This window comes from Palaemon carinicauda, chromosome 4 (genome assembly GCF_036898095.1).
Source record: "Palaemon carinicauda isolate YSFRI2023 chromosome 4, ASM3689809v2, whole genome shotgun sequence".
NCBI lineage: Eukaryota > Metazoa > Arthropoda > Malacostraca > Decapoda > Palaemonidae > Palaemon > Palaemon carinicauda.
This window is the reverse complement of record NC_090728.1, coordinates 68,869,751-68,889,920: the sequence shown is the minus strand read 5'-3', so window position 1 is coordinate 68,889,920 and position 20,170 is coordinate 68,869,751. Positions and strand designations below refer to the sequence as shown.

Genomic DNA, 20,170 nt, shown 5'->3' with positions numbered 1-20,170 from the left:
GTTATCAGGTTTTAGTCTGCATGAACGAAAGAAGTATGTCTGGCCCTTACTTTTTTCTTCATCGTCCCCTCTACTGGGAAGCAGCATCCTGGTCTCTGCATAGCTGACCTCGAACCTCTGCAGATAAACCATGCTTCCTGGTGTTCCGAGTATTGAGTCAATACTGTACTGTCGCGTCCCCCATACCCTGACGAGGTGGTATTGGGATCGTCCTAACCCAGAGTTCCTTCTGGAACTCCAGGTCAAGTGCCTAGGATGGGTCACACTTCTTCCTTCACACACAGGCTTATGTAGGCCACACGGTTCCTTGCGGAGCAAGGAACATGTGAGGTGCAGGGACTCCTTTTCTCAAGTGCGACTCACTCGGATTCTGAGTCCCCGGGTAAAGCCAAAGCCAGTATGGCTGGGGACTTTCCACCCTTCCTAAGGGGTAAGTCACACAATGTAAATAGCGTGGTTTGTATTTCGGTTACGGAACAAATGACAAATTCGAAGATAATTTGTATTTTTCCTAACCATACAAACCTTAGTTATTTACATATATTTGCCCGCCAGCCCTGTCCCCCTCTAAGTGAAAGTGAGCATTCACCGGTGTGTGAGGGGCAGGGAGGGGTAGCTAGCTACCACTTCCCTACCCCCCCCCCCCTCTAACTAGCGCGGGGGTAATACACCCTCGTTAAATTCTAATGGCTCGCCATTTCAGCTACGCTAAAAGGTAAACCCAATGTAAATAGCTAAGGTTTGTATGGTTAGGAAAAATACAAATTATCTTCGAATTTGTCATGTTTATATATTTGCCATGTCCCCATCCTCCAGCGAGGGGGGTCAGGCTATGGCTAGGTTAAGTGAGGAGCACAGCTCCAAATTTATGGCTACCTGGTCAAGTCACATTGCTAAATTCTCCACCTAGCACGGATTGCTCAGGCCGTCATCTAAAAAGGATATTGTGTTGTCATGGTTCCCTATAAACAGCTCATGTAAAGCACAGTGTCACCCCAGGACAGTCACCAGGCAGTTGTTTTTGGACTTTTACCCACCATGGAGTGTCTCACCACTGTAAAGAGCAGAGGGTTTGTATACAGTGCCAAAGTACATGGCATTTGAAATAGTTTATATTTTTCTGAACTATACTAACTTGAAGCTCTTTACACATATTGGTCTTGGCGTTACCTTCTCCAGGAAGTCCTTCTGTAATTACAAAGTGACGGTTGTTTACTAGAGCAGGTGTGAGCGGTGTGGTTGGTCTACCCCTGCTACCCCTCTCTGCTAGATAACTGAGGGTAGTTACACCTCGCAAAATCTTTAATGGCTAGTTTCAACTATTGCCAAAATAATAACTCCAATGTAAAGAGCTCCAGTTTTGTATACAGTAGTTAGGAAAAATACAAAGTACTGTACTGTTTATCAAATTTGTCATATTTATTTTGCATTACGCTACAGTACTATATGGAAAATTTGGTGCAGGATTATCCATAATGTTTTGTATGGGCCATACAGAAAATGGTATCTTTGAAATTTCGAAGACTTCAATAATGAATTGTTTGTAATTCTAATTTTCAATATTTAACTTAGCCGGTGATTATATAGCTGCAACTCTGTTGCTCGACAGACAACTCTACGGTAAAAACTCGCCAGCGATCGCTACACAGGTTGCGGGTGTGCCCAACAGCGCCATCTGTCGACCAGATACCCAGTTCTCAGTGTAAACAAAGACTCAATTTTCTCTCTGTCGAGGTGTCGACAAGACGTACTTACTCGCTGTTGCTAAACTGGAGTTTTTTCACATCTAATTGGTGAAGTACTTTATTCTAGTTTTGAGCTTTCGCTGTGCAGGGTTTCTCTTCACACAAATCCTTGAACTCTTTTTGATAACGGATTCTTTGTTGATGACTTTTTGATAGTTTTTTGAATTTCCCTTTGACCAATTCAAAATGTCTGACCCTTCACAAGTCCCCAAATTTAGGAAGTGCAATGCTAGGGACTGTTCAAGGCGTCTTCCGAAGGCTTCTATCGACCCTCACACTGTTTGTTCCAATTGTCGGGATAAAACCTGTCAATTGGAAGATCGGTGTGAGGAGTGCGTTGGCCTTTCGGAATTCGATTTTATCGAATTTCAAAAGTATACACGTAGGCTTGAGAGAGATAGAGTTAGGAGAAGTTCTTCTCGTTCTATTGATATATCCTCTCCTCATGCCCCACAACCTATTCCTTCCCCTGTAGTGGTTGCTCCTAACTCCCCTCCTGGCACTCAGGAACCTTCGATGGCTGATATGATGCGTGCCATCCAGGCTCTGGGTGAGAGAGTTGAGTCCCTTGCTAGTGACCGTAATCAGCTCATGGCGGATGTGAAGGAGCTTAAGTGCAAAAGTGCAGTGGGAAGTGCTAAAGTGCCGAGTGATAGTGTTGTGGATAGTGTTGCGCTTGAGGGTTCGTTTGTTCGTGCCTGTCGTCCTCCTAGTCCGGGACCTCTTGCAAGCTCCCAAGTCCAGGGGAGAAGCAATGTCGTACGACAAATGGGTTCGAGAGGCTTTAATCAGCGAACAGACATTCCCTCCGTGGTATCGGGCGTATCTACCCAAGATCGCTCCTACCTATCTAAGACGAGAGAGCCCATTTATACCTCGTCTTCGGAAGGTGTTTCTCGCAAGAAACCCTGGACCAAGGTCTCACGACCGTTAAAACGCAAGTCGGTCCCTTCAGCGCAAGTCCAACGGCCCGGTTGTAGCCACTGGGTCAGTTCGGACTCGCTGCCGTCATCCGATGACTGCTCACCGCCTAAGAGAGGCAAAGCGGTACCGCTTCAGACAGTAACACCGTCTGTCGCCGCACCTGCTCCCGTAGACCCTAAGTGGTCTCTACTGCAAGACATGCAGTCTAAACTGACGTCTCTAATGCAGGACTTTCGTGCGGAGAAGGTTGCTGCCGCACCAGCTAGTGCAGTACCTAGCCTACAACCTTCCACACGATCGGTTGTGCGTCCTGTGGATGCTGAGGTAACCTTCCCACGCACTCCAGTAGAGAGAGTTCCTCCACCCATGCGTTCCAGTGTGATCTGCCAGCCGCATGTTGACGTTAAGCGGCGCACGGAGGTTGCCGTTGACGTTCGGGAGGTTCAACAACCGTCAGAGTTGCTTTGTTTTGACGCGGTGCGTCAACCTCCGCAACCCAGTGTGGTTTCCACTGCGCACCCACATCAGTCCAGACAGTCTGGAGTAGATGCTGTGCGTCCCCGCGCTGCCATGGTTGTTGCCAGCTCACAGACTGGGCAGCAGTTCCATGACGATGCGTCCGGCTCAGTCACGCATGCACCCGTGCGACCGGACTCAGCGAACCAGCCGTTACCCACTCCGTTGCCGTTTCCTCATCAGTTATCAGATGAGGGACTTTCTGATGATGATGTTGCTGCACACATAGATGAACCACAATCAGAATTGGACGAGCCTAAGTCTACTCAACCCTCTTTGGACTTTAGGAAAGTTTTGGCCATTTTCAAAGAGATGTTTCCGGACCAGTTTGTTTCTGTGGCTCCTCGTTCTCCTCCGTCAGAGTTTGTGTTAGGCATGCCGTCTACCACCCCTGCCTTTACTAGACTCGTCCTCGCACGCTCGTCCAAGAGAGCTTTGCGGGTGATAGGAGAATGGTTGCAGTCCAAGAAGAGTTTAGGGAAGACAGCCTTTACGTTTCCCCCTGCTAGACTCTCTTCTAGATCGAGCGTCTGGTATGCCACGGGAGAAGTTCTCGGCTTGGGAGTTCCTGCCTCTGCCCAGGGCGACTTCTCAAGCCTTGTAGACTCTCCCCGCCGCCTTGCCATGAGACGCTCAAAGATATGTTGGTCATCTTCGGACCTGGACCACCTTTTGAAAGGTATCTTTAGGGCCTTCGAAGTTTTTAACCTCTTAGACTGGTGTCTAGGAGCCCTAAGCAGAAAGATCTCTCCGACAGAGAAAGAGACTTCCTTGCTCATTATGTCCTGCATGGACAAGGCCGTACGTGATGGGTCTAATGAGCTTGCTGCATCATTTGTGTCCGGAGTCCTTAAAAAGCGTGAAAACCTATGCTCATTCCTTTCAGCTGGAGTTACACCGTGCCAGAGATCCGAGCCTCTTTTTGCTCCTCTTTCCAAGTGCCTTTTTCCAGAAGACCTGATTAAGGAAATAGCCGCTTCATTGATACAGAAGGACACTCACGATCTTGTTGCGTCCTCCGCTCGCAAAGCTACCCCTTTGCCTACCTTGTCAGCTAGACCAAGGATGGACACTCCAGCGTCCCGTTTTATTCCGCCCTTTCGTGGCAGAGCCTCCAGCAGAGGAGGTGCTCGTGCCGAAGGGAAACGAGGAAAGAAGAAAGGAACCAAGTCCTTTAAGGGCAGAGTCTGACTGCCAGCTTCTTCAGACAGCAGTGGGAGCCAGACTCAAGAACTTCTGGCAGACCTGGGAAAAGAGAGGCGCAGATGCACAATCTGTGAAGTTGCTCAGAGAGGGGTACAAGATCCCTTTTGTACGGAAACCCCCTCTAGCAACGTCTCCCATCGATCTCTCTCCCAGGTACAGAGAGGAAGACAGGAGACGAGCCTTGAAACGGGAAGTGTCTCTTTTACTAGAGAAGGGAGCGGTGGTCAAAGTCTCGGACCTTCAAACTCCGGGATTCTACAACCGACTCTTCTTGGTGTCAAAGAAGACAGGAGGGTGGAGGCCGGTGCTAGACGTCAGTGCTCTGAATGTCTTTGTCACAAAGCAGACGTTCTCCATGGAGACCACAAAGTCAGTCCTAGCAGCGGTCAGAAGGGAAGACTGGATGGTCTCTTTAGACCTAAGGGACGCCTACTTCCACGTTCCCATCCACCCGGACTCCCAACCTTTTCTGAGATTCGTTTTCGAAAAGGTTGTCTACCAGTTTCAAGCCCTGTGCTTTGGCCTAAGCACAGCTCCTCTTGTGTTTACGAGGCTGATGAGGAATGTAGCCAAATTCCTTCATTTAGCGGACATCCGAGCCTCCCTCTATTTGGACGACTGGCTTCTCAGAGCTTCTTCCAGTCGTCGCTGTCTGAAGGATCTAAAGTGGACTCTAGATCTGACCAAGGAATTGGGTCTCCTTGTCAATATGGAAAAGTCACAACTGGTCCCATCCCAAACTATTGTGTATTTAGGGATGGAGATTCACAGTCTAGCTTTTCGGGCTTTTCCGTCGGCCCCCAGAATAAGCCAAGCCCAGTTATGCATCCAGAACATGCTGAAGAAGGAACAATGTTCAGTCAGGAAGTGGATGAGTCTGATAGGGACGCTATCATCCCTGGAACAATTTGTGTCATTAGGAAGACTACACCTCCGTCCTCTTCAATACCATCTTGCATTTCACTGGAAAAAGGACAAGACGCTAGAAGCGGTCTCGATCCCCATTTCCGAGAAGATGAAGTCTTGCCTGACTTGGTGGAAGGACAGTATCAACCTAAGAGAGGGTCTTCCCCTGGCTGTTCAGACTCCCAACCACGTTCTCTTCTCGGACGCATCGGACGTAGGCTGGGGCGCGACATTAGACGGTCGGGAATGTTCGGGACTATGGAACTCGAGTCAAAGGATAATGCATATCAACTGCAAGGAGCTACTGGCAGTACATCTGGCCTTGAAAAGCTTCAGGTCTCTCCTTCGAGGCAAAGTGGTGGAAGTGAACTCGGACAACACCACTGCCTTGGCGTACATCTCCAAGCAAGGAGGGACCCACTCACTGACGTTGTACGAGATCGCAAGGGACCTGCTCATCTGGTCAAAAGGTCAAAACATATCACTAGTAACGAGGTTCATCCAAGGCATCTTGAATGTCATGGCAGATTGTCTCAGTCGGAAGGGGCAAGTAATTCCAACGGAATGGACCCTCCACAAGGATGTATGCAAGAGACTTTAGGCCACTTGGGGCCAACCAACCATAGATCTCTTTGCAACCTCGATGACCAAGAGGCTCCCAATATATTGCTCACCAATCCCGGACCCAGCAGCAATACATATAGATGCCTTTCTCCTAGATTGGTCGCATCTAGATCTATACGCATTCCCACCGTTCAAGATTGTCAACAAGGTACTGCAGAAGTTCGCCTCTCACGAAGGGACAAGGTTGACGCTAGTTGCTCCCCTCTGGCCCGCGAGAGAATGGTTCACCGAGGTACTTCGATGGCTAGTAGACGTTCCCAGAAGTCTTCCTCTAAGGGTGGACCTTCTACGTCAGCCACACGTAAAGAAGGTACACCAAAGCCTCCACGCTCTTCGTCTGACTGCCTTCAGACTATCGAAAGACTCTCGAGAGCTAGAGGCTTTTCGAAGGAGGCAGCCAGTGCGATTGCTAGAGCAAGGAGAACATCCACCCTTAGAGTCTACCAATCGAAGTGGGAAGTCTTCCGAAACTGGTGCAAGTCAGTATCTGTATCCTCGACCAGTACCTCTGTAGCTCAAATAGCTGACTTTCTCTTATACCTGAGAAAAGAACGATCACTTTCAGCTCCCACTATCAAGGGTTACAGAAGCATGTTGGCATCGGTCTTCCGGCATAGAGGCTTAGATCTTTCCAACAATAAAGATCTACAGGACCTCCTTAAGTCTTTTGAGACCACGAAGGAGCGTCGTTTGGTTACACCTGGTTGGAATTTAGACGTGGTACTAAGATTCCTCATGTCAGACAGGTTTGAGCCGCTACAATCAGCCTCCTTGAAAGATCTCACCTTAAAGACACTTTTCCTGGTATGCTTAGCCACAGCTAAAAGAGTCAGTGAGATTCATGCCTTCAGCAAGAACATCGGATTTTCGTCAGAAAAAGCTACATGTTCACTACAACTTGGTTTTCTAGCCAAAAATGAGCTGCCTTCTCGACCTTGGCCGAAATCGTTCGATATTCCCAGCTTATCGAATATGGTAGGCAATGAACTAGAAAGAGTCTTATGCCCTGTGAGAGCTCTTAAGTTCTATTTAAAACGAACTAAACCTTTACGAGGCCTATCTGAAACTTTATGGTGTTCAGTTAAGAAACCATCTTTGCCTATGTCAAAGAATGCTTTATCCTATTTTATCAGACTGTTAATACGAGAAGCTCATTCCCATCTGAGTGAGGAAGACCAAGCATTGCTGAAGGTAAGGACACACGAAGTTAGAGCTGTCGCAACTTCCGTGGCCTTTAAGCAAAATAGATCTCTGCGAAGTATAATGGACGCAACCTATTGGAGAAGCAAGTCAGTGTTTGCGTCTTTTTATCTAAAGGATGTCCAGTCTCTTTACGAGGACTGCTACACACTGGGACCATTCGTAGCAGCGAGTGCAGTAGTGGGTGAGGGCTCAACCACTACAATTCCCTAATTCCATACCCTTTTAATCTTTCTCTTTGAAATGTTTTTATTGTTTTTTTTGGGTTGTCCGGAAGGCTAAGAAGCCTTTCGCATCCTGGTTGATTTGGCGGGTGGTCAAAGTCATTTCTTGAGAGCGCCTAGATTAGGGGTTTTGATGAGGTCCTGTTGTATGGGTTGCAACCCTTGATACTTCAGATCCTAGGGGTCGATCAGCATCCTAAGAGGATCGCGAGGCTCCGTAAGGAAGACGTACTTAAAAGGCAGAGTAATTGTTCAAGTCGACTTCCTTACCAGGTACCTATTTATTTTGTTTTTGTTATTTTGATAACTTCTAAAATGAAATAAAAACTCTTAGCTCATAAAAGTGTAAACATATATTGCTGGTCTCTACCCACCCCCCTGGATGTGAATCAGCTATATAATCACCGGCTAAGTTAAATATTGAAAAATGTTATTTTGATTATAAAATAAATTTTTAAATATACTTACCCGGTGATTATAAATTAAATGACCCTCCCTTCCTCCCCAATAGAGACGCAGTGGGACGAGGAGAAAATTGAGTCTTTGTTTACACTGAGAACTGGGTATCTGGTCGACAGATGGCGCTGTTGGGCACACCCGCAACCTGTGTAGCGATCGCTGGCGAGTTTTTACCGTAGAGTTGTCTGTCGAGCAACAGAGTTGCAGCTATATAATCACCGGGTAAGTATATTCAAAAATTTATTTTATAATCAAAATAACATTTTTCAGTATAAATAGATAAAAACTATGATTAAAGCTAAGTATCCTTTTAACACATTCCAGTAAAATATTTGTGTTTTATGATCTATTCTTTACACTAATTTCTTTGAAATGTTGAATGAATTGGGGGAATATTACTTGTGTATACAGTATTAGTTATTTCCAAGTCAATTTATAACCAATATTTTGATAATTTAGTTTCCTTCTTTTCATAGTAGTGGTTAGGCTATCTTTAGGCTGAGTGGGTTGCCTATGAGCGATAGTTATTTACACATTTAACTAGTTATTTTCTATATATATATATATATATATATATATATATATATATATATATATATATATATATATATATATATATATATATATATATATATATATATATATATATATATATATATATATATATATATATATATATATATATGTCAAGTAATTGTTCTGACACTTGTCATATTTTAATTGCAGATGAAGTGAAAGAAATTCTTTAGTAGTTGGAGAAAATGATCTCATAAGGAATACTGGATACTGGTGTGCCCCAAGGGCTTTCACGAGAAATAATTCAGAACACCAAAATTCGAGGTTTTAAGGATACATTTAATCTTACACTAAGAGGATGAAGTCTAATGTTTTCCATCAATTTTCAGTAAGTATAGTTTGTGCCTTTTGTATTTTCTTATTGTTGTTGTCATTGATATCTAATCGAGCACTACTTGCCTTTCGTATTGCATTACGTAGTTTTTGTTATTTGATATCTACCTTCACACGACCTGCCCCTTTTCCAATTGTTATTCCAAATACAAGGTTACCGCTGGATGATGATGTCTGTTTTGTCACTCAAATGTCAAAGCCACTTCCGTCAAAGAGTTTCAAGTCAATAGGCCATATTGGCTGTATAAAGTACATTAGTTTATATGTGGTTGTTCTTTTCTGAGAAGGCATAGGTAAGCCTATTTCTAACAGTAATTACAATATCTAATCATGATTATCATTCTACATAATAATTAAAAGAACAGTGTGGGTAAAGCCTGAATCTTTTTATCATGTTTTTCAATCCGTAATCATATTACAATTCTTGAGTGCATTACTGAGGCCTATCTCCTTTCTGTCTTTTTAAAATTCAGGTATTCATTAAAATTTAATGTAATACCAAGTAGACATCCATAAAAACAGGAAAACATCTTGTTGTGTAGCTTAACTCATCTTTTGATTACATTCCAAAGATTTATTCACTCTACAATTTACAAGCTTAGCTTCAGGTACCATGCTATACATAGCCTAGGGAACACTAGATTATTTGCAGTAAACTACTGTATATTATAGTTCCACCACTCTAAGACCCAGGTTTGTGTGAGGTCAAGTTAAAGATATTGCCATGTTTCAACCCACAGTACTTGACAGGTACATCACCTGAGAGCCCAATTTGTAATTGTTCCGGCAATTTATACAAACCTTACGCTCATTACTTAGGAGTATTATTTCGGCAATATATGTAGTTGAAAGGAGCCGTTAAAGCTTTTGCGAAGTGTAACTATCCTCCGCTAGTTAGTGGAGGTGGGTAGCTGGGATAGACCAGGACCCCGCTCATAACAGCACTTGGAAACAAGTTACATTTCATTTTGGCTCGGTACAGAAAAGACCTTATTCGCCTGTCAAAGTGTTTTAACTTGTTACAATTAAAGGAATTGGCTTAAAAGTTTAAAAATGTAATTTTCTTTTGGTGACCTCTGACTTTTGTTTTGTGTTAACTGCTTTGCTTCCCATAGCAAAGCAACAGCGCCCACCTCCAAGGGAAGTTTCTTTTGTACTCTTACCTTCTTTGGGGTTTTTGGGTCTCTCCACTTAAGATTGGTTCCCAGAGTGTTACATTTTACTCCAGCACACTACTGGTGCTCATCTTTGTTCCTGCAACTCCAGCGTGAGAACAAGAGCAATGGCCGACTGGTTCCCTTCGGGGTTTCCATTTGGGGCGGGTACGTGGTGAACCTAGAAACTAGCTTCAGCTACGGTTCACAGGCAGCTCTCGATGCGGACTTTCAACTTGAACAAAGCTTGTTGATGGGAAGCAGAGAGTGCTGCCCGGAGGTCCGTCTCTAAGTGTTGGACTTATGCCTACAGTTCCCTGTGTGACAATGGATTAAAGATACGTTTCAATCTTGCCTTTCAGAAAGTGGCGTGAGATCTCTCTTGTTTGCCAGCGATTGCAAGAGAGATTTTCCGTAATTCCATCTTCTTCTAAAGAATACTGGCTACTCTGGTGTTACTGATCTGAAAGCATACTTACACACAACTCCCATTGGATTGAAGGCAGTTGGGGGAGACAGGATTCAATCCCCTTTTACTGGACAGTTGCTTGCAACTTATTGCATGGCTTGAGAGCAATCAACTTAAAATATTTACTCTTGGCTCTTCAGGCACAACTGATAAGAGTTAATCTTTTGCTCTAGAGTCAGGGTTCTGTGTTCCTCTTAATTGAACTTGCCAATCCTTTCAGGGTGTGAGGGACAGTAGGGAAGGGCATTCCTACTAATAATCCACAGGTGAGGGGGATTCCTATGCCAAGAGATTTGCAAAGGAACAAACTCTAAAGCTGAAATCCAGACCAGGCTAAAGAAGGTTGCTCTGCAAGATGTCATGGATGTGTATCTAAACTTCTACGTTTATTTCTTGTAGAAACGGCAGCTGGAGATTGGAAGGCAGTCACCATCTTCTCAGCTCTAAATGAGTTTGTTCAACACACTTCGTTCAAGATGGAAATGGTCAGGTAGGCTGTCAAACCAGAGTACTTCATGATATCATTAGACCTCAAGGAGGCCTACTTCCAGATCCCCGTCATCCATCTTAAGGAAGTACCCGAGTTTCACATTTAGTGTTAAGGTATATCAGTTCAAGGTGCTGTGCTTTGGCCTGTCCACAGCACCCGGGTGTTCTCTCGGATCTTTACCCAAGAAAGCCATTCGTCTCTTTCATTAAAGAGACAATTGGCTAGTTCTAGGAGACAATTGGGAAACCGTTCCCCTCCATTAAGATAGGCTTCTCCTCTTTGTCATAATTGGGGGATCATGGTAAATTATAAGCCCGGCCTACAACTTTTTGAAAGAGATTGTATATCTAGGGATGAAAATCATGACCAAACTAGGTAGAGTTTTCCGTCCAAGGAGAACATGGAGTCGGGTAATATCCAGGTTAATTGAGAAGTTGGTCAAGTCACAGCTAATTCTACATCCAGCACCAATTGCCCTGGCCCTCATCCTGAAAGAATCATGAGGTCTTTGGGGGTACTGTCTGAACAGCTCATGCAAATCACAGAGTAAACATCTCGGGACAGTCATCAGCCAATTGCTTTTAGGACTAACACCCACCATAGAGTGCGTATCTTATGTAAAGAGCTCCAGGTTTGTATATAGTGCCAGAACAAATGACAAATTTGGAAAAAATTTTATTTTTCCTAACTAAACAAACCTGAAGCTCTTTACACATACAGTACTGGTCCCACCATCACCTTCCCTGGTAGCCTTACAATTGAAAAATGACTGTTGTCTGGTCCCACTATCACCTTCCCTAGGTAGCCTTACAATTGCAAAGTGATGGTTGTTTACTAGGGCTGGTGTGAGCTGAGTCCTGGTTTACTATCGCTTCCCCTATCTGCTAACTAATGGAGGGTTCAGTAGTTATACCGTGCAAAAGGTTTAAAAGGTTATCATCAGCTATCACCAAAATAATACTCCACGTGAAGAGCTCCAGGTTTTTATAATTATTATACAAATTATTCTAAATTTGTCATATATTTTCTCATATGTCCCATATTATTATTATTATTATTGTTATTATTATTATTATTATTATTATTAATGTTATTATCATTATTATTATTATTATCATTATTATTATTATTATTATTATTATTACTTGCTAAGCTACAATCCTAGTTGGAAAAGCACAATGCCATAAGGCCAGGGGCTCCAATAGGGAAAATAGCCCGGTTAGGAAAGGAAACAAGGAAATAAGAGGAGTAATTAACAATTTAAATAAAACATTTTAAGAACAGTAACAACACTAAAATAAATATTTCATGTATAAACTATTAAAACTTTCAACAAAATAAGAGGAAGAGAAATAAGATAGAATAGTGTGCCTGAGTGTACCCTCAAGCAAGAGAATTCTACCCCAAGACAGTGCAAGACCATGGTACAAAGGCTATGGCACTACCCAAGACTAGAGAACAATGGTTTGATTTTGGAGTGTCCTCCTAAAAGAGCTGCTTACCATAACTAAAGAGTCTCTCCCACTCTTACCAAGAAGAAAGCCACTAAACAATTACAGTGCAGTAGTTAATCCCTTGGGTGAAAAAGAATTGCCTCCTCCTCCTCTTGCCTCTAGACTCTAAAATTATGAATTATATATACTGTGTGTCTATATATATATATATATATATATATATATATATATATATATATATATATATATATATATATATATATATATATATATATATATATATATATATATATATATATATATATATTTATATATATATATATATATATATATATATATATATATATATATATATATATATATATATATATATATATATATATATATATATATATATATATATAAAATAATAATAATAATAATAATAATAATAATAATAATAATAATAATAATAATAATAATAAATAAAAGTTCTTACTCCAGTTACTATGGTATATTTTGTTAATTCCCGGGACTGGCATCATCAGTGAGGTATTGAATGAGGTATTGATTTACAGCAAGGACATCAACAATAATTTTCATTGCGCTCTCTCTCTCTCTCTCTCTCTCTCTCTCTCTCTCTCTCTCTCTCTCTCTCTCTCTCTCTCTCTCTCTCTCGCATGTGAACTCAAAAGACTTAGAAGCCTTTAGGGGACCGTCCGCTATGGTGTTTGGCATAACTGTAAAAAATCAACAATTGTTTTGTTTCTATGTATGCAGAAACATATTGTACATGCTCTCTAGAAATTTCAGCCAATTAATTTTACAAGTAATGCAGATAAAGCGGTCTTTGAATGATGACGTCATCCTCACTGGGCCATCTGCATGAGTGAGTTTGACAGAACCGTCTTTGCGTGTTTATTTTTACATGTATATAGCAATTTTTTCCACTTATGTTTCAAAATCTTGTACGTCTCACAGAGATGGAAGGCATTGGTAGAGGGTACGTGAACACAAACTACAATCAGTGACAAGAACAGCCAGTTTCCAAAGATGCATAGAAGTTACAATGCATTTGTTTGTATACTTCCAGTTCGTATTTACATTGTGTTTGTATAATGTCCTCGATGTTACCTAAGTTCAAAGAAAAAACAAAAAGTAAGCAGAGAGCAACAAAAAAGAACCAAGAAGAGAGGGAAACATGAAAAAGAGTACAAAGCTAGAACATTCCAACTAAAACTCTGGTAATAATGAGAGGCCACTGGCAACTCATGACACCCTTACACCAAGTGGTGTATTAGTAAACTTAGGGTTTAAATACCTTGTTTAGGGAGCCTTCATGTAGGAATAAACAGTAAAAGTTTTCAAAGTATCATAATAATGTTATCTTGATTTTTTAAGAAAAAAAGCAAAAATTTATAGCAAATCTTTGGGAGCTCATAACTCAAAAACGTACTTATTCAGACTTGGGTACATTTTTCTCACTTATTTATTGTGTGATTGTTCCGTAACTGAAATACAAACCACGTTATTTACATGGGGTGATTACTTCGGCGCAGCCAATGACGAGCCATAAAGTTCTGACGAGGGTTTCCTACCCCACCGTTAGTTAGCGGGGGGGGGGGGGGGGTAGCTAGCTACCCCTCCCCATCACACACACCGGAGAATACTCCACTTTACTTTTGGCTCGGTTAGCGATCGGAGGTCTCCGCTCCTATCCTCACTTGACGGCCATTATTGTTTTGTCTTTTATCTTACCTTTTCTTATACTTAATATATTTAAACATTACTGATGTTTATATATATTTTTGTGTATAGAAAATAGTAAGTTTCCTTTGCTTTCGGTGTTGTGCGGTGTGTGTTGTGTATGTCTGCTAGAGTTTCGCCGGCCACCACGATCTTTTCGTGATCACGGCCTTTCACTCCTAGGCCACCATGGTTGCCTTTCGTGGAGAGCGGCCCTTCTCTTGAGGTCGTTCACCTCTTACTCCGTACTACGCCTACGATAGCTTCTCAGAACCGAGTGGCTATTTCGTCTTATTTGTCTCAATTATTTTTACGAATATAAAGGGATTTTGACGAAGGAAAAATCTATTTCTGGGGAGAGACGTGTGGCGCCCGGCGAAAAGTCCTTCTTGTATACCTTTTCTGATAAAAACCTTCCAATTATACCAGAGAAAGATAAAAGCATGGAATGCTGAGGTTACAACCCTCGCGCGAGCACCTTTTGGGTGTCGTGTATAAAGCAAAGGCGCGTGAAATCCACTATTCACAGGTTGTCTTCCATTTAGTTAATTCCTTCGCCAAAGGGATGGGCCGATACAGAGGCCCTAGACACATCCCCATCGCCGCACCACCCACGCCACGACGCGAGCGCCATCTGAACAACATCCTTCTTTTTGGAATTCAAAAGTGTTGAATTGTTTCGTTGTGCTCTCGGTCTTTTTTATCTATCGTGGATTTATTTTGTCATGTCCGAAGCTCCATCTTCACACATTCCAATGTTAAGTACCATAGTTTGTTTTGACAGTATTTTATTGTACCGGGCTTGTGTTTTATATCCAGTATAGTCTGTTTTATTATTTCCCGTCTGGCCTTTCATGGCGGCCATTGTTTGTTCACTTGTTTGGGAATTCATCTTTATCTGCCCGTTTAGTACTCTGTCACTTAGGTTCTTGGTTAAGTCCCTGGCCTTATGCCTTTAGAACCGTTATTATTTTTATTTTTTTTTTTTTTTTTTTTTTTTTTTTTTTTTTTTTTTTTTTGTGTATTTATGCTCATGGTACTTTTTGCTAGTAAGTCCAGCCTACGATCGAGATAGCAATTTAGCTTTGTTTTTGTTTAGTAACCGCCCGAGGCGTTCGTCACTCGACTGTGCTATTTATTTTAAGTTTTAACGGATGCTATTCTTCGATCGTAGTGTTATATGGATGTACATTTTTAGTTTATACGTTTATAATAGTGTTTTGTGATTTTTAGTCCTGTTTTTGTGTCCAAGAGAGCGAGAGATTGGGGTCCCCGTTTTCTGTTCGCAGTCACGAGTTACCCCTTTCTCTCGTTTTCTTTCTTAGCTCCAGTGGAGGAGCGGATTTCCCGTTTTCCGTTTTGTGCGTTCAGCGGGTTCTCCCTCCCTCACCTCTCCCCCTCTGGGTGGATGATAACTTACGAGTTATTTATTTTTCGTGACTTTCAATTGTTAGCGTTATTTTGGTCCGTGTTTCGTCCTCTCCCCGTTACGGCTCGGGAGTAGTTATGAACGTTTTCCACTCCGCCTTGAGTTATACTCCGCCACGAGGGATTCTTAATAACTTTCGTTCTATTGTTATATTTATATTGTTTACTACATGGGACGGGCTTCATATTGTTTAGATACGACCCTCCGGTGGCCCTTACTTCGGTCTCAGGCCACGGCCATATCCACAATAGCCTTTGTTATTACAACTGTGTTGTTATTCACAATATTTATTCAGGACCTTTCTTCTCCCTCCGGCCTCACCGGAGATCGTAAATACGCTTTACTATAATCTAAGCTTTAGTCTTTAGCTACGACTTAGCTTTTTATCTTTCACAATTGAATTATTAGCCACAATTGAATTATTCAGGGCATCTCATTATCCTCCGGCGTCACCGGAGGTCGCCCAAACACTTAACACTTAAAGTTGCCTTAGCTAATTAGCTAAGGCTCCTTTATTCAGGACATTTCATTACGGTCCGGCCTCACCGGAGCTCCGGCTTCACCGGAGGTCGCCCATACACTTCACACTTATATTTGCCTTGCCTTTAGCTAAGGCTGGTGTTTGTATTTATTTTAAGGGCATGTCACTGCTTCCCCGACCCTTGGAGGTCGGCGGATTACTTGAAGCTTATTATCCTTATGTCATTAACAGACATTGGGTGCATTACAAATATACAGACAATTGAATTTTAAAGTGCCAACAATGGTATGGGGCAGTATCAACTTAAAGTTAATAGTTAGATGTTTGGTCAATGCAATATGGGTGCTTAGGTAATTCAGTGAGTGCCAGAACTCTAAAATAATAGGTTTTTATCCCTTATCAGAGTTTCAAGCATCACCAGACTCATGTCTCCTTTCTTTTACAGAAGGCCCGTTGTACTGCTGAAGGATGCTCTGCCTCGTTCAGCGACCCCGTTGGGCATGACCTCTGCCGGTCTCATGCTCACTGCTCCATTCCCTTTATCCAGGAACCGGGACAGGCCCAATACCCAGTGTGGTTCCCGGATTTGTGCTCGTTCTGTTACGAGTTGTCGTCAGTTCTGCTGAATGATGATGTAAGTGGGTTTTCCCTTTGTTCCTTATTTCTCGTTGGCAGACACTAATATAGACATGAATATGATATACACAGTATATTTAGGAGGGCAAACCCCCTCCTCCATCACTAATCACTGCAAATCTTACAGGCCGATGATGTCTCTCTTCGGTCAGCAAGGGCTACTCTTCGGCCGTGGGTGTCGGGCTTTGGCAGGAATGCCCCGTCTGGCGCACCCTATCTCCTCGATGGGGATATGGCCTCCCGTCTCTTCCCAGGCTCGACTACTGCTGCAGTCTCTCCTGACCTTGCTGCCCCTTTAATTGAAGAAGTCAGGGCTACCATTTCCGTGGAGGACGAAACCCTCGTACCGATGGACATGGCTGGTCTGGATATAGACGTAGAACCCAGGGACGAGCAGGTAAGTGGTGCCGAGTTGGTGGAAACCCTTTTCTCTCCTACTCCCTCTTCTACCTCTTCCTTTCTAGGTTTTGATAACTCTAAGGCTTCTCCTCGGGATCCCTCTGCCTCCGTACGACCCAAGGTGAAGCCACTTCGAACTTATAAGACTTCAGCTTTGCCAGTATCAACGTCACCGGTCCCCGGACCCTCGACAGCTCCTGATATTCATATTGCTCCTCGTAAAACCACTACTCCTAAGAAGTCTAAGTCTACCAAATCCAAGAAAAAACCAACGGGTGACTTTCAGGTACCCTGGGCTGATCTCCTCCCCATCCAACTGATCAAAGGATTGGTCAGAGATCAAGTTCAACATCACTCTGGTGCAATAACAGAGATTAAGGATATGATGGCTACTCTGATCCGCGCCGGAACTCAGTTCCCTCCCCCTTCTGCCCCAGACGCATCGAAGCTGCCGCCCTTCGATAAAAACAATCCTTGGCGGTTTGCTTTGCATGCTCCATTCGTAGATGGCTCCCTAACTCTGGAGGGCATGGGCACCCGCCCTCTAGAGGACCTGGAGTTCTATCCCCCGGGCCTAGCATTCCCGTTCAATGGTTTTGTACGGTTAAAGGAACATGCATTGGTCCGTATGGACAAGGTACCGAAGGAAACGGTCATATTTCCAAAAGAGCAGGCCCAGGCTATCTGGGCCAGAACACTATCAGAGTGGGGGTGTATTAACTCTAAGCTCACCCCTCACAAGGGTTCCTACACTATTTTTACGACAGCGGCCTCCATCTCTTTGCCGCTCATAGACAAAGTCACAGAGCTGACTATACAGGCCATCAAAGAAGGCTCTTCCATGCCGGCTCTCAAGGAGACGGACCCCACCTCTTTGCTTATTCCGGGTTCCTCGGCAGCCTGGGATGCTGCGGCCTCTACCTTCACGGTGGGGAAACTAGACCCGGACTGTGCCTCTACTCTTTTCTCTGAGAAGCTTCCCAGATTAATAGAGAGTCTTCTCAAAACTGAGTTCGAGACCCGTACTAGACTTGCTAGGTCCCTCCGATCCATCACCTCCATGGAGTCCCTTGCATCTCTTTACCCAGAGGAAACGCTGTTCAGAGTCGCCACAAAGAACCAGCTGCTATCCTACCAAATAGATCTCCATGACTTCTGGTCAGCACGGGTTAGTTGCAGGAAGTTCGTTCTGTCGGAGGCCACCATCAGGCATGAACCGAACAGACTGATAGCTTCCTCCTGCTGGGGTAAGACCCTCTTCCCTCAGACCGAGGTGGATAAGGTTCTTCAGGACGCAGCGAGGGCAAACCAGAATTTGCAGGTAAGGTGGGGTCTCTCAGCCAAAAAGAGGTTCGAACCCCAGAGACACACATTCTTCAAGAAGAAGCTGAGGTTTAGTCCTTACAAAGCGGCCCGGGGTACCTCGTCCCCACAGCCTTCCGCGGCCTCGACTTCTCGACAACAGGCGCCTCCTCAGCAGGTAGTCTACCTCGCTGCTCCCCCTGGTACACAGCCAAACCCCTCTTGGATGCCCTCACCTGCATACAACCCTGCCTACGATCCCTCCGGTTCCTTTCGTGGATACCAAAGAGGGAGTTCCAGAGGTAGAGGACAGTTCCGCCAACGTGGCGGGCCCAGAGCAAGGGGTTCCCGTGGAGGGAGGGGCCCTAAGTTCACTCCCTCCCAATGATGTGATGCCGGTAGGAGGGAGACTTTATCACTTCCGGGATCATTGGACCTTCAGTCCATGGGCTCACAGCATAATATCAAGGGGCTTGGGTTGGAAATGGTCACAGGGATCCCCTCCTCCACCGGTGACCTTCTTCCAGAGACCCACTCCCATCCTGGAAGAGTACACCGCGGAGTTACTCAAGAAGAGAGCAATCAAGCGGGTTCGATCCCTGAAGTTCCAAGGCCGCCTGTTTACAGTCCCGAAGAAAGACTCGTCGGCGTTGAGGGTAGTTCTGGACTTGTCGAAGCTCAACTCTTACATCCTTTGCGACAAGTTCCGTATGCTGACTATCTCTCAGGTACGGACCTTACTTCCCCGTGGGGCCGTCACCACCTCTATCGATCTTACCGACGCCTATTATCATGTCCCAGTAGCTCGAAACTTCTCTCCTTATCTAGGCTTCCGTCTCGGCAAGAGAGCCTTCGCATTCAAAGTCATGCCCTTCGGTCTCAGCATTGCCCCCAGGGTATTCACGAAACTGGGGGAGACGGTGCTCGAGCAACTCAGACACCAAGGGATACAAATCGTCGCCTATCTGGACGATTGGCTCATTTGGGCCCAGTCGCACCAGGAATGCAAAAGAGCTACGTCGAAGGTACTCCTTTTTCTCGCCAAACTGGGCTTCCAAGTCAACCTCCGGAAGTCCCGCCTACAACCATCAAGCCTCTTCGAATGGTTAGGCATCCGTTGGGACCTCTCAAAGCACAAGCTCTCCCTTCCTCCCAAGAAGGTGAGGGAGATAGCTTCCAAGGTCAGGAACTTTCTCAAACACAAACAGGTGTCCAGAAGAGCTTTAGAACGAGTCCTCGGCCTACTCCAGTTTGCCTCACTGACCGATCTCCTATTAAAAGCCAAACTCAAAGACATCAATCGAGTTTGGAGAAAGAGGGCGTCAATACCTTTAAGAGACAAGACCTCGAAGATCCCCTCTGTCTTGAAAATGAGACTACAACCATGGTCCGATCGGAGGAACCTCTCCAAGTCGGTTCCTCTACAGTTCCCCTCTCCACAAGTGACAATTCATACCGACGCGTCTCTGAGTGGTTGGGGGGGTTACTCCCAACATCAGATGTGTCAGGGCTCTTGGTCACCCGCCATGAGACAGTTCCATATCAATGTTCTCGAAGCCATGGCGGTGTTCTTGACCCTGAAGAGAATCTCCCCTCCGAGGTCGACCCACATCAGAGTAGTCTCAGACAGCACGGCCGTAGTCCACTGCCTCAACAGAGGGGGGTCCAAATCACCCAACCTGAATCAGATCCTGGTCACTATCTTCACCTTGGCAGCCGACAAAGACTGGTTCCTGTCAGCAACTCACCTAGCAGGAGTCCAGAATGTGATAGCAGACGCATTATCCAGGACGAGCCCACTGGAATCGGAATGGTCCCTGGACATGCACTCCTTCCGGTGGATACTCAGGCTGGTTCCAGGTCTCCAGGTAGATCTATTCGCGACCCGACTCAATCACAAACTCCCGTGTTATGTGAC

The 20,170-nt window shown here is 44.3% G+C and overlaps 1 long non-coding RNA gene across 1 annotated transcript in view; it reads left to right on the top strand.

Moving 5' to 3' along the window:
- LOC137639112 (uncharacterized) overlaps positions 1–20,170 on the top strand; it is a 96,093-nt gene that overhangs the window by 49,201 nt on the left and 26,722 nt on the right. The window contains exon 2 of the long non-coding RNA XR_011044231.1: positions 8,531–8,708. This is a non-coding gene — a long non-coding RNA (uncharacterized lncRNA). The remainder of the gene's footprint in view (positions 1–8,530; positions 8,709–20,170) is intronic.